The 22,921-nt window shown below is 44.4% G+C and overlaps 7 non-coding genes across 7 annotated transcripts; all 7 read right to left on the bottom strand.

Annotated features, from left to right (window-relative positions):
- Positions 1–327: 327 nt before the first annotated feature.
- trnaa-agc lies at positions 328–400 on the bottom strand. Its single transcript has one exon. It is a non-coding gene; the product is annotated as a tRNA-Ala (tRNA).
- Positions 401–645: 245 nt separating this feature from the next.
- trnaa-agc lies at positions 646–718 on the bottom strand. Its single transcript has one exon. It is a non-coding gene; the product is annotated as a tRNA-Ala (tRNA).
- Positions 719–964: 246 nt separating this feature from the next.
- trnaa-agc lies at positions 965–1,037 on the bottom strand. Its single transcript has one exon. It is a non-coding gene; the product is annotated as a tRNA-Ala (tRNA).
- A 246-nt stretch (positions 1,038–1,283) lies between these two features.
- Positions 1,284–1,356, bottom strand: trnaa-agc. Its single transcript has one exon. It is a non-coding gene; the product is annotated as a tRNA-Ala (tRNA).
- Positions 1,357–1,602: 246 nt separating this feature from the next.
- Positions 1,603–1,675, bottom strand: trnaa-agc. Its single transcript has one exon. It is a non-coding gene; the product is annotated as a tRNA-Ala (tRNA).
- A 246-nt stretch (positions 1,676–1,921) lies between these two features.
- Positions 1,922–1,994, bottom strand: trnaa-agc. The gene has a single exon. It is a non-coding gene; the product is annotated as a tRNA-Ala (tRNA).
- An 11,423-nt stretch (positions 1,995–13,417) lies between these two features.
- Positions 13,418–13,490, bottom strand: trnaa-agc. The gene has a single exon. It is a non-coding gene; the product is annotated as a tRNA-Ala (tRNA).
- Positions 13,491–22,921: the final 9,431 nt, after the last annotated feature.

Genomic DNA, 22,921 nt, shown 5'->3' with positions numbered 1-22,921 from the left:
GTAAGGCATGGAGGATGCGGGCATCGATCCCGCTACCTCTCGCATGCTAAGCGAGCGCTCTACCATTTGAGCTAAACCCCCGGGCAGGGCCTAAATGTACTTCCAGATCGCCTACAGGACAGGCAATCATTACACTAGGCAATAAGACATTGTGTATCTGACAATGGGAATTTCAATGCTACAGGACAATGCATTTCAAACATTATGAAAGAGGAGGAAAGGCAATTGATGTTGATCCATCAACTTTCAATGCTACAACCAAAAGTCTTCTAGACATCATGAAGGAGAAGCAATTGTTCAATATACTTCAGAAGCAAAGGTAAGGCATGGAGGATGCGGGCATCGATCCCGCTACCTCTCGCATGCTAAGCGAGCGCTCTACCATTTGAGCTAATCCCCCGGGCAGGGCCAAAATGTACTTCCAGATCGCCTACAGGACAGGCAATCATTACACTAGGCAATAAGACATTGTGTATCTGACAATGGGAATTTCAATGCTACAGGACAATGCATTTCAAACATTATGAAAGAGGAGGAAAGGCAATTGATGTTGATCCATCAACTTTCAATGCTACAACCAAAAGTCTTCTAGACATCATGAAGGAGAAGCAATTGTTCAATTACTTCAGAGGCAAAGGTAAGGCATGGAGGATGCGGGCATCGATCCCGCTACCTCTCGCATGCTAAGCGAGCGCTCTACCATTTGAGCTAATCCCCCGGGCAGGGCCAAAATGTACTTCCAGATCGCCTACAGGACAGGCAATCATTACACTAGGCAATAAGACATTGTGTATCTGACAATGGGAATTTCAATGCTACAGGACAATGCATTTCAAACATTATGAAAGAGGAGGAAAGGCAATTGATGTTGATCCATCAACTTTCAATGCTACAACCAAAAGTCTTCTAGACATCATGAAGGAGAAGCAATTGTTCAATATACTTCAGAAGCAAAGGTAAGGCATGGAGGATGCGGGCATCGATCCCGCTACCTCTCGCATGCTAAGCGAGCGCTCTACCATTTGAGCTAATCCCCCGGGCAGGGCCAAAATGTACTTCCAGATCGCCTACAGGACAGGCAATCATTACACTAGGCAATAAGACATTGTGTATCTGACAATGGGAATTTCAATGCTACAGGACAATGCATTTCAAACATTATGAAAGAGGAGGAAAGGCAATTGATGTTGATCCATCAACTTTCAATGCTACAACCAAAAGTCTTCTAGACATCATGAAGGAGAAGCAATTGTTCAATATACTTCAGAAGCAAAGGTAAGGCATGGAGGATGCGGGCATCGATCCCGCTACCTCTCGCATGCTAAGCGAGCGCTCTACCATTTGAGCTAATCCCCCGGGCAGGGCCAAAATGTACTTCCAGATCGCCTACAGGACAGGCAATCATTACACTAGGCAATAAGACATTGTGTATCTGACAATGGGAATTTCAATGCTACAGGACAATGCATTTCAAACATTATGAAAGAGGAGGAAAGGCAATTGATGTTGATCCATCAACTTTCAATGCTACAACCAAAAGTCTTCTAGACATCATGAAGGAGAAGCAATTGTTCAATATACTTCAGAAGCAAAGGTAAGGCATGGAGGATGCGGGCATCGATCCCGCTACCTCTCGCATGCTAAGCGAGCGCTCTACCATTTGAGCTAATCCCCCGGGCAGGGCCAAAATGTACTTCCAGATCGCCTACAGGACAGGCAATCATTACACTAGGCAATAAGACATTGTGTATCTGACAATGGGAATTTCAATGCTACAGGACAATGCATTTCAAACATTATGAAAGAGGAGGAAAGGCAATTGATGTTGATCCATCAACTTTCAATGCTACAACCAAAAGTCTTCTAGACATCATGAAGGAGAAGCAATTGTTCAATTTACTTCAGAGGCAAAGGTAAGGCATGGAGGATGCGGGCATCGATCCCGCTACCTCTCGCATGCTAAGCGAGCGCTCTACCATTTGAGCTAATCCCCCGGGCAGGGCCAAAATGTACTTCCAGATCGCCTACAGGACAGGCAATCATTACACTAGGCAATAAGACATTGTGTATCTGACAATGGGAATTTCAATGCTACAGGACAATGCATTTCAAACATTATGAAAGAGGAGGAAAGGCAATTGATGTTGATCCATCAACTTTCAATGCTACAACCAAAAGTCTTCTAGACATCATGAAGGAGAAGCAATTGTTCAATATACTTCAGAAGCAAAGGTAAGGCATGGAGGATGCGGGCATCGATCCCGCTACCTCTCGCATGCTAAGCGAGCGCTCTACCATTTGAGCTAATCCCCCGGGCAGGGCCAAAATGTACTTCCAGATCGCCTACAGGACAGGCAATCATTACACTAGGCAATAAGACATTGTGTATCTGACAATGGGAATTTCAATGCTACAGGACAATGCATTTCAAACATTATGAAAGAGGAGGAAAGGCAATTGATGTTGATCCATCAACTTTCAATGCTACAACCAAAAGTCTTCTAGACATCATGAAGGAGAAGCAATTGTTCAATATACTTCAGAAGGCAAAGGTAAGGCATGGAGGATGCGGGCATCGATCCCGCTACCTCTCGCATGCTAAGCGAGCGCTCTACCATTTGAGCTAATCCCCCGGGCAGGGCCAAAATGTACTTCCAGATCGCCTACAGGACAGGCAATCATTACACTAGGCAATAAGACATTGTGTATCTGACAATGGGAATTTCAATGCTACAGGACAATGCATTTCAAACATTATGAAAGAGGAGGAAAGGCAATTGATGTTGATCCATCAACTTTCAATGCTACAACCAAAAGTCTTCTAGACATCATGAAGGAGAAGCAATTGTTCAATATACTTCAGAAGCAAAGGTAAGGCATGGAGGATGCGGGCATCGATCCCGCTACCTCTCGCATGCTAAGCGAGCGCTCTACCATTTGAGCTAATCCCCCGGGCAGGGCCAAAATGTACTTCCAGATCGCCTACAGGACAGGCAATCATTACACTAGGCAATAAGACATTGTGTATCTGACAATGGGAATTTCAATGCTACAGGACAATGCATTTCAAACATTATGAAAGAGGAGGAAAGGCAATTGATGTTGATCCATCAACTTTCAATGCTACAACCAAAAGTCTTCTAGACATCATGAAGGAGAAGCAATTGTTCAATATACTTCAGAAGGCAAAGGTAAGGCATGGAGGATGCGGGCATCGATCCCGCTACCTCTCGCATGCTAAGCGAGCGCTCTACCATTTGAGCTAATCCCCCGGGCAGGGCCAAAATGTACTTCCAGATCGCCTACAGGACAGGCAATCATTACACTAGGCAATAAGACATTGTGTATCTGACAATGGGAATTTCAATGCTACAGGACAATGCATTTCAAACATTATGAAAGAGGAGGAAAGGCAATTGATGTTGATCCATCAACTTTCAATGCTACAACCAAAAGTCTTCTAGACATCATGAAGGAGAAGCAATTGTTCAATATACTTCAGAGGCAAAGGTAAGGCATGGAGGATGCGGGCATCGATCCCGCTACCTCTCGCATGCTAAGCGAGCGCTCTACCATTTGAGCTAATCCCCCGGGCAGGGCCAAAATGTACTTCCAGATCGCCTACAGGACAGGCAATCATTACACTAGGCAATAAGACATTGTGTATCTGACAATGGGAATTTCAATGCTACAGGACAATGCATTTCAAACATTATGAAAGAGGAGGAAAGGCAATTGATGTTGATCCATCAACTTTCAATGCTACAACCAAAAGTCTTCTAGACATCATGAAGGAGAAGCAATTGTTCAATTTACTTCAGAGGCAAAGGTAAGGCATGGAGGATGCGGGCATCGATCCCGCTACCTCTCGCATGCTAAGCGAGCGCTCTACCATTTGAGCTAATCCCCCGGGCAGGGCCAAAATGTACTTCCAGATCGCCTACAGGACAGGCAATCATTACACTAGGCAATAAGACATTGTGTATCTGACAATGGGAATTTCAATGCTACAGGACAATGCATTTCAAACATTATGAAAGAGGAGGAAAGGCAATTGATGTTGATCCATCAACTTTCAATGCTACAACCAAAAGTCTTCTAGACATCATGAAGGAGAAGCAATTGTTCAATATACTTCAGAAGGCAAAGGTAAGGCATGGAGGATGCGGGCATCGATCCCGCTACCTCTCGCATGCTAAGCGAGCGCTCTACCATTTGAGCTAATCCCCCGGGCAGGGCCAAAATGTACTTCCAGATCGCCTACAGGACAGGCAATCATTACACTAGGCAATAAGACATTGTGTATCTGACAATGGGAATTTCAATGCTACAGGACAATGCATTTCAAACATTATGAAAGAGGAGGAAAGGCAATTGATGTTGATCCATCAACTTTCAATGCTACAACCAAAAGTCTTCTAGACATCATGAAGGAGAAGCAATTGTTCAATATACTTCAGAAGGCAAAGGTAAGGCATGGAGGATGCGGGCATCGATCCCGCTACCTCTCGCATGCTAAGCGAGCGCTCTACCATTTGAGCTAATCCCCCGGGCAGGGCCAAAATGTACTTCCAGATCGCCTACAGGACAGGCAATCATTACACTAGGCAATAAGACATTGTGTATCTGACAATGGGAATTTCAATGCTACAGGACAATGCATTTCAAACATTATGAAAGAGGAGGAAAGGCAATTGATGTTGATCCATCAACTTTCAATGCTACAACCAAAAGTCTTCTAGACATCATGAAGGAGAAGCAATTGTTCAATTTACTTCAGAGGCAAAGGTAAGGCATGGAGGATGCGGGCATCGATCCCGCTACCTCTCGCATGCTAAGCGAGCGCTCTACCATTTGAGCTAATCCCCCGGGCAGGGCCAAAATGTACTTCCAGATCGCCTACAGGACAGGCAATCATTACACTAGGCAATAAGACATTGTGTATCTGACAATGGGAATTTCAATGCTACAGGACAATGCATTTCAAACATTATGAAAGAGGAGGAAAGGCAATTGATGTTGATCCATCAACTTTCAATGCTACAACCAAAAGTCTTCTAGACATCATGAAGGAGAAGCAATTGTTCAATTTACTTCAGAGGCAAAGGTAAGGCATGGAGGATGCGGGCATCGATCCCGCTACCTCTCGCATGCTAAGCGAGCGCTCTACCATTTGAGCTAATCCCCCGGGCAGGGCCAAAATGTACTTCCAGATCGCCTACAGGACAGGCAATCATTACACTAGGCAATAAGACATTGTGTATCTGACAATGGGAATTTCAATGCTACAGGACAATGCATTTCAAACATTATGAAAGAGGAGGAAAGGCAATTGATGTTGATCCATCAACTTTCAATGCTACAACCAAAAGTCTTCTAGACATCATGAAGGAGAAGCAATTGTTCAATATACTTCAGAAGCAAAGGTAAGGCATGGAGGATGCGGGCATCGATCCCGCTACCTCTCGCATGCTAAGCGAGCGTTCTACCATTTGAGCTAATCCCCCGGGCAGGGCCAAAATGTACTTCCAGATCGCCTACAGGACAGGCAATCATTACACTAGGCAATAAGACATTGTGTATCTGACAATGGGAATTTCAATGCTACAGGACAATGCATTTCAAACATTATGAAAGAGGAGGAAAGGCAATTGATGTTGATCCATCAACTTTCAATGCTACAACCAAAAGTCTTCTAGACATCATGAAGGAGAAGCAATTGTTCAATTTACTTCAGAGGCAAAGGTAAGGCATGGAGGATGCGGGCATCGATCCCGCTACCTCTCGCATGCTAAGCGAGCGCTCTACCATTTGAGCTAATCCCCCGGGCAGGGCCAAAATGTACTTCCAGATCGCCTACAGGACAGGCAATCATTACACTAGGCAATAAGACATTGTGTATCTGACAATGGGAATTTCAATGCTACAGGACAATGCATTTCAAACATTATGAAAGAGGAGGAAAGGCAATTGATGTTGATCCATCAACTTTCAATGCTACAACCAAAAGTCTTCTAGACATCATGAAGGAGAAGCAATTGTTCAATTTACTTCAGAAGCAAAGGTAAGGCATGGAGGATGCGGGCATCGATCCCGCTACCTCTCGCATGCTAAGCGAGCGCTCTACCATTTGAGCTAATCCCCCGGGCAGGGCCAAAATGTACTTCCAGATCGCCTACAGGACAGGCAATCATTACACTAGGCAATAAGACATTGTGTATCTGACAATGGGAATTTCAATGCTACAGGACAATGCATTTCAAACATTATGAAAGAGGAGGAAAGGCAATTGATGTTGATCCATCAACTTTCAATGCTACAACCAAAAGTCTTCTAGACATCATGAAGGAGAAGCAATTGTTCAATATACTTCAGAAGCAAAGGTAAGGCATGGAGGATGCGGGCATCGATCCCGCTACCTCTCGCATGCTAAGCGAGCGCTCTACCATTTGAGCTAATCCCCCGGGCAGGGCCAAAATGTACTTCCAGATCGCCTACAGGACAGGCAATCATTACACTAGGCAATAAGACATTGTGTATCTGACAATGGGAATTTCAATGCTACAGGACAATGCATTTCAAACATTATGAAAGAGGAGGAAAGGCAATTGATGTTGATCCATCAACTTTCAATGCTACAACCAAAAGTCTTCTAGACATCATGAAGGAGAAGCAATTGTTCAATTTACTTCAGAGGCAAAGGTAAGGCATGGAGGATGCGGGCATCGATCCCGCTACCTCTCGCATGCTAAGCGAGCGCTCTACCATTTGAGCTAATCCCCCGGGCAGGGCCAAAATGTACTTCCAGATCGCCTACAGGACAGGCAATCATTACACTAGGCAATAAGACATTGTGTATCTGACAATGGGAATTTCAATGCTACAGGACAATGCATTTCAAACATTATGAAAGAGGAGGAAAGGCAATTGATGTTGATCCATCAACTTTCAATGCTACAACCAAAAGTCTTCTAGACATCATGAAGGAGAAGCAATTGTTCAATATACTTCAGAGGCAAAGGTAAGGCATGGAGGATGCGGGCATCGATCCCGCTACCTCTCGCATGCTAAGCGAGCGTTCTACCATTTGAGCTAATCCCCCGGGCAGGGCCAAAATGTACTTCCAGATCGCCTACAGGACAGGCAATCATTACACTAGGCAATAAGACATTGTGTATCTGACAATGGGAATTTCAATGCTACAGGACAATGCATTTCAAACATTATGAAAGAGGAGGAAAGGCAATTGATGTTGATCCATCAACTTTCAATGCTACAACCAAAAGTCTTCTAGACATCATGAAGGAGAAGCAATTGTTCAATATACTTCAGAAGCAAAGGTAAGGCATGGAGGATGCGGGCATCGATCCCGCTACCTCTCGCATGCTAAGCGAGCGCTCTACCATTTGAGCTAATCCCCCGGGCAGGGCCAAAATGTACTTCCAGATCGCCTACAGGACAGGCAATCATTACACTAGGCAATAAGACATTGTGTATCTGACAATGGGAATTTCAATGCTACAGGACAATGCATTTCAAACATTATGAAAGAGGAGGAAAGGCAATTGATGTTGATCCATCAACTTTCAATGCTACAACCAAAAGTCTTCTAGACATCATGAAGGAGAAGCAATTGTTCAATTTACTTCAGAGGCAAAGGTAAGGCATGGAGGATGCGGGCATCGATCCCGCTACCTCTCGCATGCTAAGCGAGCGCTCTACCATTTGAGCTAATCCCCCGGGCAGGGCCAAAATGTACTTCCAGATCGCCTACAGGACAGGCAATCATTACACTAGGCAATAAGACATTGTGTATCTGACAATGGGAATTTCAATGCTACAGGACAATGCATTTCAAACATTATGAAAGAGGAGGAAAGGCAATTGATGTTGATCCATCAACTTTCAATGCTACAACCAAAAGTCTTCTAGACATCATGAAGGAGAAGCAATTGTTCAATATACTTCAGAAGCAAAGGTAAGGCATGGAGGATGCGGGCATCGATCCCGCTACCTCTCGCATGCTAAGCGAGCGCTCTACCATTTGAGCTAATCCCCCGGGCAGGGCCAAAATGTACTTCCAGATCGCCTACAGGACAGGCAATCATTACACTAGGCAATAAGACATTGTGTATCTGACAATGGGAATTTCAATGCTACAGGACAATGCATTTCAAACATTATGAAAGAGGAGGAAAGGCAATTGATGTTGATCCATCAACTTTCAATGCTACAACCAAAAGTCTTCTAGACATCATGAAGGAGAAGCAATTGTTCAATTATACTTCAGAAGGCAAAGGTAAGGCATGGAGGATGCGGGCATCGATCCCGCTACCTCTCGCATGCTAAGCGAGCGCTCTACCATTTGAGCTAATCCCCCGGGCAGGGCCAAAATGTACTTCCAGATCGCCTACAGGACAGGCAATCATTACACTAGGCAATAAGACATTGTGTATCTGACAATGGGAATTTCAATGCTACAGGACAATGCATTTCAAACATTATGAAAGAGGAGGAAAGGCAATTGATGTTGATCCATCAACTTTCAATGCTACAACCAAAAGTCTTCTAGACATCATGAAGGAGAAGCAATTGTTCAATATTACTTCAGAAGGCAAAGGTAAGGCATGGAGGATGCGGGCATCGATCCCGCTACCTCTCGCATGCTAAGCGAGCGCTCTACCATTTGAGCTAATCCCCCGGGCAGGGCCAAAATGTACTTCCAGATCGCCTACAGGACAGGCAATCATTACACTAGGCAATAAGACATTGTGTATCTGACAATGGGAATTTCAATGCTACAGGACAATGCATTTCAAACATTATGAAAGAGGAGGAAAGGCAATTGATGTTGATCCATCAACTTTCAATGCTACAACCAAAAGTCTTCTAGACATCATGAAGGAGAAGCAATTGTTCAATTTACTTCAGAAGCAAAGGTAAGGCATGGAGGATGCGGGCATCGATCCCGCTACCTCTCGCATGCTAAGCGAGCGCTCTACCATTTGAGCTAATCCCCCGGGCAGGGCCAAAATGTACTTCCAGATCGCCTACAGGACAGGCAATCATTACACTAGGCAATAAGACATTGTGTATCTGACAATGGGAATTTCAATGCTACAGGACAATGCATTTCAAACATTATGAAAGAGGAGGAAAGGCAATTGATGTTGATCCATCAACTTTCAATGCTACAACCAAAAGTCTTCTAGACATCATGAAGGAGAAGCAATTGTTCAATTTACTTCAGAGGCAAAGGTAAGGCATGGAGGATGCGGGCATCGATCCCGCTACCTCTCGCATGCTAAGCGAGCGCTCTACCATTTGAGCTAATCCCCCGGGCAGGGCCAAAATGTACTTCCAGATCGCCTACAGGACAGGCAATCATTACACTAGGCAATAAGACATTGTGTATCTGACAATGGGAATTTCAATGCTACAGGACAATGCATTTCAAACATTATGAAAGAGGAGGAAAGGCAATTGATGTTGATCCATCAACTTTCAATGCTACAACCAAAAGTCTTCTAGACATCATGAAGGAGAAGCAATTGTTCAATTTACTTCAGAAGGCAAAGGTAAGGCATGGAGGATGCGGGCATCGATCCCGCTACCTCTCGCATGCTAAGCGAGCGCTCTACCATTTGAGCTAATCCCCCGGGCAGGGCCAAAATGTACTTCCAGATCGCCTACAGGACAGGCAATCATTACACTAGGCAATAAGACATTGTGTATCTGACAATGGGAATTTCAATGCTACAGGACAATGCATTTCAAACATTATGAAAGAGGAGGAAAGGCAATTGATGTTGATCCATCAACTTTCAATGCTACAACCAAAAGTCTTCTAGACATCATGAAGGAGAAGCAATTGTTCAATTTACTTCAGAAGGCAAAGGTAAGGCATGGAGGATGCGGGCATCGATCCCGCTACCTCTCGCATGCTAAGCGAGCGCTCTACCATTTGAGCTAATCCCCCGGGCAGGGCCAAAATGTACTTCCAGATCGCCTACAGGACAGGCAATCATTACACTAGGCAATAAGACATTGTGTATCTGACAATGGGAATTTCAATGCTACAGGACAATGCATTTCAAACATTATGAAAGAGGAGGAAAGGCAATTGATGTTGATCCATCAACTTTCAATGCTACAACCAAAAGTCTTCTAGACATCATGAAGGAGAAGCAATTGTTCAATATACTTCAGAAGCAAAGGTAAGGCATGGAGGATGCGGGCATCGATCCCGCTACCTCTCGCATGCTAAGCGAGCGCTCTACCATTTGAGCTAATCCCCCGGGCAGGGCCAAAATGTACTTCCAGATCGCCTACAGGACAGGCAATCATTACACTAGGCAATAAGACATTGTGTATCTGACAATGGGAATTTCAATGCTACAGGACAATGCATTTCAAACATTATGAAAGAGGAGGAAAGGCAATTGATGTTGATCCATCAACTTTCAATGCTACAACCAAAAGTCTTCTAGACATCATGAAGGAGAAGCAATTGTTCAATTTACTTCAGAAGGCAAAGGTAAGGCATGGAGGATGCGGGCATCGATCCCGCTACCTCTCGCATGCTAAGCGAGCGCTCTACCATTTGAGCTAATCCCCCGGGCAGGGCCAAAATGTACTTCCAGATCGCCTACAGGACAGGCAATCATTACACTAGGCAATAAGACATTGTGTATCTGACAATGGGAATTTCAATGCTACAGGACAATGCATTTCAAACATTATGAAAGAGGAGGAAAGGCAATTGATGTTGATCCATCAACTTTCAATGCTACAACCAAAAGTCTTCTAGACATCATGAAGGAGAAGCAATTGTTCAATTTACTTCAGAAGGCAAAGGTAAGGCATGGAGGATGCGGGCATCGATCCCGCTACCTCTCGCATGCTAAGCGAGCGCTCTACCATTTGAGCTAATCCCCCGGGCAGGGCCAGAATGTACTTCCAGATCGCCTACAGGACAGGCAATCATTACACTAGGCAATAAGACATTGTGTATCTGACAATGGGAATTTCAATGCTACAGGACAATGCATTTCAAACATTATGAAAGAGGAGGAAAGGCAATTGATGTTGATCCATCAACTTTCAATGCTACAACCAAAAGTCTTCTAGACATCATGAAGGAGAAGCAATTGTTCAATATACTTCAGAGGCAAAGGTAAGGCATGGAGGATGCGGGCATCGATCCCGCTACCTCTCGCATGCTAAGCGAGCGCTCTACCATTTGAGCTAATCCCCCGGGCAGGGCCAAAATGTACTTCCAGATCGCCTACAGGACAGGCAATCATTACACTAGGCAATAAGACATTGTGTATCTGACACTGTGAATTTCAATGCTACAGGACAATGCATTTCAAACATTATGAAAGAGGAGGAAAGGCAATTGATGTTGATCCATCAACTTTCAATGCTACAACCAAAAGTCTTCTAGACATCATGAAGGAGAAGCAATTGTTCAATTATACTTCAGAAGCAAAGGTAAGGCATGGAGGATGCGGGCATCGATCCCGCTACCTCTCGCATGCTAAGCGAGCGCTCTACCATTTGAGCTAAACCCCCGGGCAGGGCCTAAATGTACTTCCAGATCGCCTACAGGACAGGCAATCATTACACTAGGCAATAAGACATTGTGTATCTGACAATGGGAATTTCAATGCTACAGGACAATGCATTTCAAACATTATGAAAGAGGAGGAAAGGCAATTGATGTTGATCCATCAACTTTCAATGCTACAACCAAAAGTCTTCTAGACATCATGAAGGAGAAGCAATTGTTCAATTTACTTCAGAGGCAAAGGTAAGGCATGGAGGATGCGGGCATCGATCCCGCTACCTCTCGCATGCTAAGCGAGCGCTCTACCATTTGAGCTAATCCCCCGGGCAGGGCCAAAATGTACTTCCAGATCGCCTACAGGACAGGCAATCATTACACTAGGCAATAAGACATTGTGTATCTGACAATGGGAATTTCAATGCTACAGGACAATGCATTTCAAACATTATGAAAGAGGAGGAAAGGCAATTGATGTTGATCCATCAACTTTCAATGCTACAACCAAAAGTCTTCTAGACATCATGAAGGAGAAGCAATTGTTCAATTTACTTCAGAGGCAAAGGTAAGGCATGGAGGATGCGGGCATCGATCCCGCTACCTCTCGCATGCTAAGCGAGCGCTCTACCATTTGAGCTAATCCCCCGGGCAGGGCCAAAATGTACTTCCAGATCGCCTACAGGACAGGCAATCATTACACTAGGCAATAAGACATTGTGTATCTGACAATGGGAATTTCAATGCTACAGGACAATGCATTTCAAACATTATGAAAGAGGAGGAAAGGCAATTGATGTTGATCCATCAACTTTCAATGCTACAAACAAAAGTCTTCTAGACATCATGAAGGAGAAGCAATTGTTCAATTTACTTCAGAAGCAAAGGTAAGGCATGGAGGATGCGGGCATCGATCCCGCTACCTCTCGCATGCTAAGCGAGCGCTCTACCATTTGAGCTAATCCCCCGGGCAGGGCCAAAATGTACTTCCAGATCGCCTACAGGACAGGCAATCATTACACTAGGCAATAAGACATTGTGTATCTGACAATGGGAATTTCAATGCTACAGGACAATGCATTTTTAACATTATGAAAGAGGAGGAAAGGCAATTGATGTTGATCCATCAACTTTCAATGCTACAACCAAAAGTCTTCTAGACATCATGAAGGAGAAGCAATTGTTCAATATACTTCAGAAGCAAAGGTAAGGCATGGAGGATGCGGGCATCAATCCCGCTACCTCTCGCATGCTAAGCGAGCGCTCTACCATTTGAGCTAATCCCCCGGGCAGGGCCAAAATGTACTTCCAGATCGCCTACAGGACAGGCAATCATTACACTAGGCAATAAGACATTGTGTATCTGACAATGGGAATTTCAATGCTACAGGACAATGCATTTCAAACATTATGAAAGAGGAGGAAAGGCAATTGATGTTGATCCATCAACTTTCAATGCTACAACCAAAAGTCTTCTAGACATCATGAAGGAGAAGCAATTGTTCAATTTACTTCAGAGGCAAAGGTAAGGCATGGAGGATGCGGGCATCGATCCCGCTACCTCTCGCATGCTAAGCGAGCGCTCTACCATTTGAGCTAATCCCCCGGGCAGGGCCAAAATGTACTTCCAGATCGCCTACAGGACAGGCAATCATTACACTAGGCAATAAGACATTGTGTATCTGACAATGGGAATTTCAATGCTACAGGACAATGCATTTCAAACATTATGAAAGAGGAGGAAAGGCAATTGATGTTGATCCATCAACTTTCAATGCTACAACCAAAAGTCTTCTAGACATCATGAAGGAGAAGCAATTGTTCAATTGCTTCAGAAGCAAAGGTAAGGCATGGAGGATGCGGGCATCGATCCCGCTACCTCTCGCATGCTAAGCGAGCGCTCTACCATCTGAGCTAATCCCCCGGGCAGGGCCAAAATGTACTTCCAGATCGCCTACAGGACAGGCAATCATTACACTAGGCAATAAGACATTGTGTATCTGACAATGGGAATTTCAATGCTACAGGACAATGCATTTCAAACATTATGAAAGAGGAGGAAAGGCAATTGATGTTGATCCATCAACTTTCAATGCTACAACCAAAAGTCTTCTAGACATCATGAAGGAGAAGCAATTGTTCATTTACTTCAGAGGCAAAGGTAAGGCATGGAGGATGCGGGCATCGATCCCGCTACCTCTCGCATGCTAAGCGAGCGCTCTACCATTTGAGCTAATCCCCCGGGCAGGGCCAAAATGTACTTCCAGATCGCCTACAGGACAGGCAATCATTACACTAGGCAATAAGACATTGTGTATCTGACAATGGGAATTTCAATGCTACAGGACAATGCATTTCAAACATTATGAAAGAGGAGGAAAGGCAATTGATGTTGATCCATCAACTTTCAATGCTACAACCAAAAGTCTTCTAGACATCATGAAGGAGAAGCAATTGTTCAATTTACTTCAGAAGGCAAAGGTAAGGCATGGAGGATGCGGGCATCGATCCCGCTACCTCTCGCATGCTAAGCGAGCGCTCTACCATTTGAGCTAATCCCCCGGGCAGGGCCAAAATGTACTTCCAGATCGCCTACAGGACAGGCAATCATTACACTAGGCAATAAGACATTGTGTATCTGACAATGGGAATTTCAATGCTACAGGACAATGCATTTCAAACATTATGAAAGAGGAGGAAAGGCAATTGATGTTGATCCATCAACTTTCAATGCTACAACCAAAAGTCTTCTAGACATCATGAAGGAGAAGCAATTGTTCAATTTACTTCAGAGGCAAAGGTAAGGCATGGAGGATGCGGGCATCGATCCCGCTACCTCTCGCATGCTAAGCGAGCGCTCTACCATTTGAGCTAATCCCCCGGGCAGGGCCAAAATGTACTTCCAGATCGCCTACAGGACAGGCAATCATTACACTAGGCAATAAGACATTGTGTATCTGACAATGGGAATTTCAATGCTACAGGACAATGCATTTCAAACATTATGAAAGAGGAGGAAAGGCAATTGATGTTGATCCATCAACTTTCAATGCTACAACCAAAAGTCTTCTAGACATCATGAAGGAGAAGCAATTGTTCAATTTACTTCAGAAGGCAAAGGTAAGGCATGGAGGATGCGGGCATCGATCCCGCTACCTCTCGCATGCTAAGCGAGCGCTCTACCATTTGAGCTAATCCCCCGGGCAGGGCCAAAATGTACTTCCAGATCGCCTACAGGACAGGCAATCATTACACTAGGCAATAAGACATTGTGTATCTGACAATGTGAATTTCAATGCTACAGGACAATGCATTTCAAACATTATGAAAGAGGAGGAAAGGCAATTGATGTTGATCCATCAACTTTCAATGCTACAACCAAAAGTCTTCTAGACATCATGAAGGAGAAGCAATTGTTCAATTTACTTCAGAAGCAAAGGTAAGGCATGGAGGATGCGGGCATCGATCCCGCTACCTCTCGCATGCTAAGCGAGCGCTCTACCATTTGAGCTAATCCCCCGGGCAGGGCCAAAATGTACTTCCAGATCGCCTACAGGACAGGCAATCATTACACTAGGCAATAAGACATTGTGTATCTGACAATGGGAATTTCAATGCTACAGGACAATGCATTTCAAACATTATGAAAGAGGAGGAAAGGCAATTGATGTTGATCCATCAACTTTCAATGCTACAACCAAAAGTCTTCTAGACATCATGAAGGAGAAGCAATTGTTCAATTTACTTCAGAAGGCAAAGGTAAGGCATGGAGGATGCGGGCATCGATCCCGCTACCTCTCGCATGCTAAGCGAGCGCTCTACCATTTGAGCTAATCCCCCGGGCAGGGCCAAAATGTACTTCCAGATCGCCTACAGGACAGGCAATCATTACACTAGGCAATAAGACATTGTGTATCTGACAATGGGAATTTCAATGCTACAGGACAATGCATTTCAAACATTATGAAAGAGGAGGAAAGGCAATTGATGTTGATCCATCAACTTTCAATGCTACAACCAAAAGTCTTCTAGACATCATGAAGGAGAAGCAATTGTTCAATATACTTCAGAAGCAAAGGTAAGGCATGGAGGATGCGGGCATCGATCCCGCTACCTCTCGCATGCTAAGCGAGCGTTCTACCATTTGAGCTAATCCCCCGGGCAGGGCCAAAATGTACTTCCAGATCGCCTACAGGACAGGCAATCATTACACTAGGCAATAAGACATTGTGTATCTGACAATGGGAATTTCAATGCTACAGGACAATGCATTTCAAACATTATGAAAGAGGAGGAAAGGCAATTGATGTTGATCCATCAACTTTCAATGCTACAACCAAAAGTCTTCTAGACATCATGAAGGAGAAGCAATTGTTCAATTTACTTCAGAGGCAAAGGTAAGGCATGGAGGATGCGGGCATCGATCCCGCTACCTCTCGCATGCTAAGCGAGCGCTCTACCATTTGAGCTAATCCCCCGGGCAGGGCCAAAATGTACTTCCAGATCGCCTACAGGACAGGCAATCATTACACTAGGCAATAAGACATTGTGTATCTGACAATGGGAATTTCAATGCTACAGGACAATGCATTTCAAACATTATGAAAGAGGAGGAAAGGCAATTGATGTTGATCCATCAACTTTCAATGCTACAACCAAAAGTCTTCTAGACATCATGAAGGAGAAGCAATTGTTCAATTGCTTCAGAGGCAAAGGTAAGGCATGGAGGATGCGGGCATCGATCCCGCTACCTCTCGCATGCTAAGCGAGCGCTCTACCATTTGAGCTAATCCCCCGGGCAGGGCCAAAATGTACTTCCAGATCGCCTACAGGACAGGCAATCATTACACTAGGCAATAAGACATTGTGTATCTGACAATGGGATTTCAATGCTACAGGACAATGCATTTCAAACATTATGAAAGAGGAGGAAAGGCAATTGATGTTGATCCATCAACTTTCAATGCTACAACCAAAAGTCTTCTAGACATCATGAAGGAGAAGCAATTGTTCAATTTACTTCAGAAGGCAAAGGTAAGGCATGGAGGATGCGGGCATCGATCCCGCTACCTCTCGCATGCTAAGCGAGCGCTCTACCATTTGAGCTAATCCCCCGGGCAGGGCCAAAATGTACTTCCAGATCGCCTACAGGACAGGCAATCATTACACTAGGCAATAAGACATTGTGTATCTGACAATGGGAATTTCAATGCTACAGGACAATGCATTTCAAACATTATGAAAGAGGAGGAAAGGCAATTGATGTTGATCCATCAACTTTCAATGCTACAACCAAAAGTCTTCTAGACATCATGAAGGAGAAGCAATTGTTCAATTTACTTCAGAAGCAAAGGTAAGGCATGGAGGATGCGGGCATCAATCCCGCTACCTCTCGCATGCTAAGCGAGCGTTCTACCATTTGAGCTAATCCCCCGGGCAGGGCCAAAATGTACTTCCAGATCGCCTACAGGACAGGCAATCATTACACTAGGCAATAAGACATTGTGTATCTGACAATGGGAATTTCAATGCTACAGGACAATGCATTTCAAACATTATGAAAGAGGAGGAAAGGCAATTGATGTTGATCCATCAACTTTCAATGCTACAACCAAAAGTCTTCTAGACATCATGAAGGAGAAGCAATTGTTCAATTTACTTCAGAGGCAAAGGTAAGGCATGGAGGATGCGGGCATCGATCCCGCTACCTCTCGCATGCTAAGCGAGCGCTCTACCATTTGAGCTAATCCCCCGGGCAGGGCCAAAATGTACTTCCAGATCGCCTACAGGACAGGCAATCATTACACTAGGCAATAAGACATTGTGTATCTGACAATGGGAATTTCAATGCTACAGGACAATGCATTTCAAACATTATGAAAGAGGAGGAAAGGCAATTGATGTTGATCCATCAACTTTCAATGCTACAACCAAAAGTCTTCTAGACATCATGAAGGAGAAGCAATTGTTCAATTTACTTCAGAAGGCAAAGGTAAGGCATGGAGGATGCGGGCATCGATCCCGCTACCTCTCGCATGCTAAGCGAGCGCTCTACCATTTGAGCTAATCCCCCGGGCAGGGCCAAAATGTACTTCCAGATCGCCTACAGGACAGGCAATCATTACACTAGGCAATAAGACATTGTGTATCTGACAATGGGAATTTCAATGCTACAGGACAATGCATTTCAAACATTATGAAAGAGGAGGAAAGGCAATTGATGTTGATCCATCAACTTTCAATGCTACAACCAAAAGTCTTCTAGACATCATGAAGGAGAAGCAATTGTTCAATTTACTTCAGAGGCAAAGGTAAGGCATGGAGGATGCGGGCATCGATCCCGCTACCTCTCGCATGCTAAGCGAGCGCTCTACCATTTGAGCTAATCCCCCGGGCAGGGCCAAAATGTACTTCCAGATCGCCTACAGGACAGGCAATCATTACACTAGGCAATAAGACATTGTGTATCTGACAATGGGAATTTCAATGCTACAGGACAATGCATTTCAAACATTATGAAAGAGGAGGAAAGGCAATTGATGTTGATCCATCAACTTTCAATGCTACAACCAAAAGTCTTCTAGACATCATGAAGGAGAAGCAATTGTTCAATTTACTTCAGAGGCAAAGGTAAGGCATGGAGGATGCGGGCATCGATCCCGCTACCTCTCGCATGCTAAGCGAGCGCTCTACCATTTGAGCTAAACCCCCGGGCAGGGCCAAAATGTACTTCCAGATCGCCTACAGGACAGGCAATCATTACACTAGGCAATAAGACATTGTGTATCTGACAATGGGAATTTCAATGCTACAGGACAATGCATTTCAAACATTATGAAAGAGGAGGAAAGGCAATTGATGTTGATCCATCAACTTTCAATGCTACAACCAAAAGTCTTCTAGACATCATGAAGGAGAAGCAATTGTTCAATTTACTTCAGAAGGCAAAGGTAAGGCATGGAGGATGCGGGCATCGATCCCGCTACCTCTCGCATGCTAAGCGAGCGCTCTACCATTTGAGCTAATCCCCCGGGCAGGGCCAAAATGTACTTCCAGATCGCCTACAGGACAGGCAATCATTACACTAGGCAATAAGACATTGTGTATCTGACAATGGGAATTTCAATGCTACAGGACAATGCATTTCAAACATTATGAAAGAGGAGGAAAGGCAATTGATGTTGATCCATCAACTTTCAATGCTACAACCAAAAGTCTTCTAGACATCATGAAGGAGAAGCAATTGTTCAATTTACTTCAGAGGCAAAGGTAAGGCATGGAGGATGCGGGCATCGATCCCGCTACCTCTCGCATGCTAAGCGAGCGCTCTACCATTTGAGCTAATCCCCCGGGCAGGGCCAGAATGTACTTCCAGATCGCCTACAGGACAGGCAATCATTACACTAGGCAATAAGACATTGTGTATCTGACAATGGGAATTTCAATGCTACAGGACAATGCATTTCAAACATTATGAAAGAGGAGGAAAGGCAATTGATGTTGATCCATCAACTTTCAATGCTACAACCAAAAGTCTTCTAGACATCATGAAGGAGAAGCAATTGTTCAATTTACTTCAGAGGCAAAGGTAAGGCATGGAGGATGCGGGCATCGATCCCGCTACCTCTCGCATGCTAAGCGAGCGCTCTACCATTTGAGCTAATCCCCCGGGCAGGGCCAGAATGTACTTCCAGATCGCCTACAGGACAGGCAATCATTACACTAGGCAATAAGACATTGTGTATCTGACAATGTGAATTTCAATGCTACAGGACAATGCATTTCAAACATTATGAAAGAGGAGGAAAGGCAATTGATGTTGATCCATCAACTTTCAATGCTACAACCAAAAGTCTTCTAGACATCATGAAGGAGAAGCAATTGTTCAATTTACTTCAGAGGCAAAGGTAAGGCATGGAGGATGCGGGCATCGATCCCGCTACCTCTCGCATGCTAAGCGAGCGCTCTACCATTTGAGCTAAACCCCCGGGCAGGGCCTAAATGTACTTCCAGATCGCCTACAGGACAGGCAATCATTACACTAGGCAATAAGACATTGTGTATCTGACAATGGGAATTTCAATGCTACAGGACAATGCATTTCAAACATTATGAAAGAGGAGGAAAGGCAATTGATGTTGATCCATCAACTTTCAATGCTACAACCAAAAGTCTTCTAGACATCATGAAGGAGAAGCAATTGTTCAATTTACTTCAGAAGCAAAGGTAAGGCATGGAGGATGCGGGCATCGATCCCGCTACCTCTCGCATGCTAAGCGAGCGCTCTACCATTTGAGCTAATCCCCCGGGCAGGGCCAAAATGTACTTCCAGATCGCCTACAGGACAGGCAATCATTACACTAGGCAATAAGACATTGTGTATCTGACAATGGGAATTTCAATGCTACAGGACAATGCATTTCAAACATTATGAAAGAGGAGGAAAGGCAATTGATGTTGATCCATCAACTTTCAATGCTACAACCAAAAGTCTTCTAGACATCATGAAGGAGAAGCAATTGTTCAATTTACTTCAGAGGCAAAGGTAAGGCATGGAGGATGCGGGCATCGATCCCGCTACCTCTCGCATGCTAAGCGAGCGCTCTACCATTTGAGCTAAACCCCCGGGCAGGGCCTAAATGTACTTCCAGATCGCCTACAGGACAGGCAATCATTACACTAGGCAATAAGACATTGTGTATCTGACAATGGGAATTTCAATGCTACAGGACAATGCATTTCAAACATTATGAAAGAGGAGGAAAGGCAATTGATGTTGATCCATCAACTTTCAATGCTACAACCAAAAGTCTTCTAGACATCATGAAGGAGAAGCAATTGTTCAATTTACTTCAGAAGCAAAGGTAAGGCATGGAGGATGCGGGCATCGATCCCGCTACCTCTCGCATGCTAAGCGAGCGCTCTACCATTTGAGCTAAACCCCCGGGCAGGGCCTAATGTACTTCCAGATCGCCTACAGGACAGGCAATCATTACACTAGGCAATAAGACATTGTGTATCTGACAATGGGAATTTCAATGCTACAGGACAATGCATTTCAAACATTATGAAAGAGGAGGAAAGGCAATTGATGTTGATCCATCAACTTTCAATGCTACAACCAAAAGTCTTCTAGACATCATGAAGGAGAAGCAATTGTTCAATTTACTTCAGAGGCAAAGGTAAGGCATGGAGGATGCGGGCATCGATCCCGCTACCTCTCGCATGCTAAGCGAGCGCTCTACCATTTGAGCTAAACCCCCGGGCAGGGCCTAAATGTACTTCCAGATCGCCTACAGGACAGGCAATCATTACACTAGGCAATAAGACATTGTGTATCTGACAATGTGAATTTCAATGCTACAGGACAATGCATTTCAAACATTATGAAAGAGGAGGAAAGGCAATTGATGTTGATCCATCAACTTTCAATGCTACAACCAAAAGTCTTCTAGACATCATGAAGGAGAAGCAATTGTTCAATATACTTCAGAAGCAAAGGTAAGGCATGGAGGATGCGGGCATCGATCCCGCTACCTCTCGCATGCTAAGCGAGCGCTCTACCATTTGAGCTAATCCCCCGGGCAGGGCCAAAATGTACTTCCAGATCGCCTACAGGACAGGCAATCATTACACTAGGCAATAAGACATTGTGTATCTGACAATGGGAATTTCAATGCTACAGGACAATGCATTTCAAACATTATGAAAGAGGAGGAAAGGCAATTGATGTTGATCCATCAACTTTCAATGCTACAACCAAAAGTCTTCTAGACATCATGAAGGAGAAGCAATTGTTCAATATACTTCAGAGGCAAAGGTAAGGCATGGAGGATGCGGGCATCGATCCCGCTACCTCTCGCATGCTAAGCGAGCGCTCTACCATTTGAGCTAAACCCCCGGGCAGGGCCTAAATGTACTTCCAGATCGCCTACAGGACAGGCAATCATTACACTAGGCAATAAGACATTGTGTATCTGACAATGGGAATTTCAATGCTACAGGACAATGCATTTCAAACATTATGAAAGAGGAGGAAAGGCAATTGATGTTGATCCATCAACTTTCAATGCTACAACCAAAAGTCTTCTAGACATCATGAAGGAGAAGCAATTGTTCAATTTACTTCAGAGGCAAAGGTAAGGCATGGAGGATGCGGGCATCGATCCCGCTACCTCTCGCATGCTAAGCGAGCGCTCTACCATTTGAGCTAAACCCCCGGGCAGGGCCTAAAATGTACTTCCAGATCGCCTACAGGACAGGCAATCATTACACTAGGCAATAAGACATTGTTTATCTGACAATGGGAATTTCAATGCTACAGGACAATGCATTTCAAACATTATGAAAGAGGAGGAAAGGCAATTGATGTTGATCCATCAACTTTCAATGCTACAACCAAAAGTCTTCTAGACATCATGAAGGAGAAGCAATTGTTCAATTTACTTCAGAGGCAAAGGTAAGGCATGGAGGATGCGGGCATCGATCCCGCTACCTCTCGCATGCTAAGCGAGCGCTCTACCATTTGAGCTAATCCCCCGGGCAGGGCCTAAATGTACTTCCAGATCGCCTACAGGACAGGCAATCATTACACTAGGCAATAAGACATTGTGTATCTGACAATGTGAATTTCAATGCTACAGGACAATGCATTTCAAACATTATGAAAGAGGAGGAAAGGCAATTGATGTTGATCCATCAACTTTCAATGCTACAACCAAAAGTCTTCTAGACATCATGAAGGAGAAGCAATTGTTCAATTTACTTCAGAGGCAAAGGTAAGGCATGGAGGATGCGGGCATCGATCCCGCTACCTCTCGCATGCTAAGCGAGCGCTCTACCATTTGAGCTAATCCCCCGGGCAGGGCCTAAATGTACTTCCAGATCGCCTACAGGACAGGCAATCATTACACTAGGCAATAAGACATTGTGTATCTGACAATGGGAATTTCAATGCTACAGGACAATGCATTTCAAACATTATGAAAGAGGAGGAAAGGCAATTGATGTTGATCCATCAACTTTCAATGCTACAACCAAAAGTCTTCTAGACATCATGAAGGAGAAGCAATTGTTCAATTTACTTCAGAGGCAAAGGTAAGGCATGGAGGATGCGGGCATCGATCCCGCTACCTCTCGCATGCTAAGCGAGCGCTCTACCATTTGAGCTAATCCCCCGGGCAGGGCCTAAAATGTACTTCCAGATCGCCTACAGGACAGGCAATCATTACACTAGGCAATAAGACATTGTGTATCTGACAATGGGAATTTCAATGCTACAGGACAATGCATTTCAAACATTATGAAAGAGGAGGAAAGGCAATTGATGTTGATCCATCAACTTTCAATGCTACA

Source organism: Esox lucius, chromosome 4, assembly GCF_011004845.1.
Source record: "Esox lucius isolate fEsoLuc1 chromosome 4, fEsoLuc1.pri, whole genome shotgun sequence".
In the NCBI taxonomy this organism is placed as follows: domain Eukaryota; kingdom Metazoa; phylum Chordata; class Actinopteri; order Esociformes; family Esocidae; genus Esox; species Esox lucius.
This window is presented reverse-complemented; position numbering and strand designations above follow the sequence as displayed.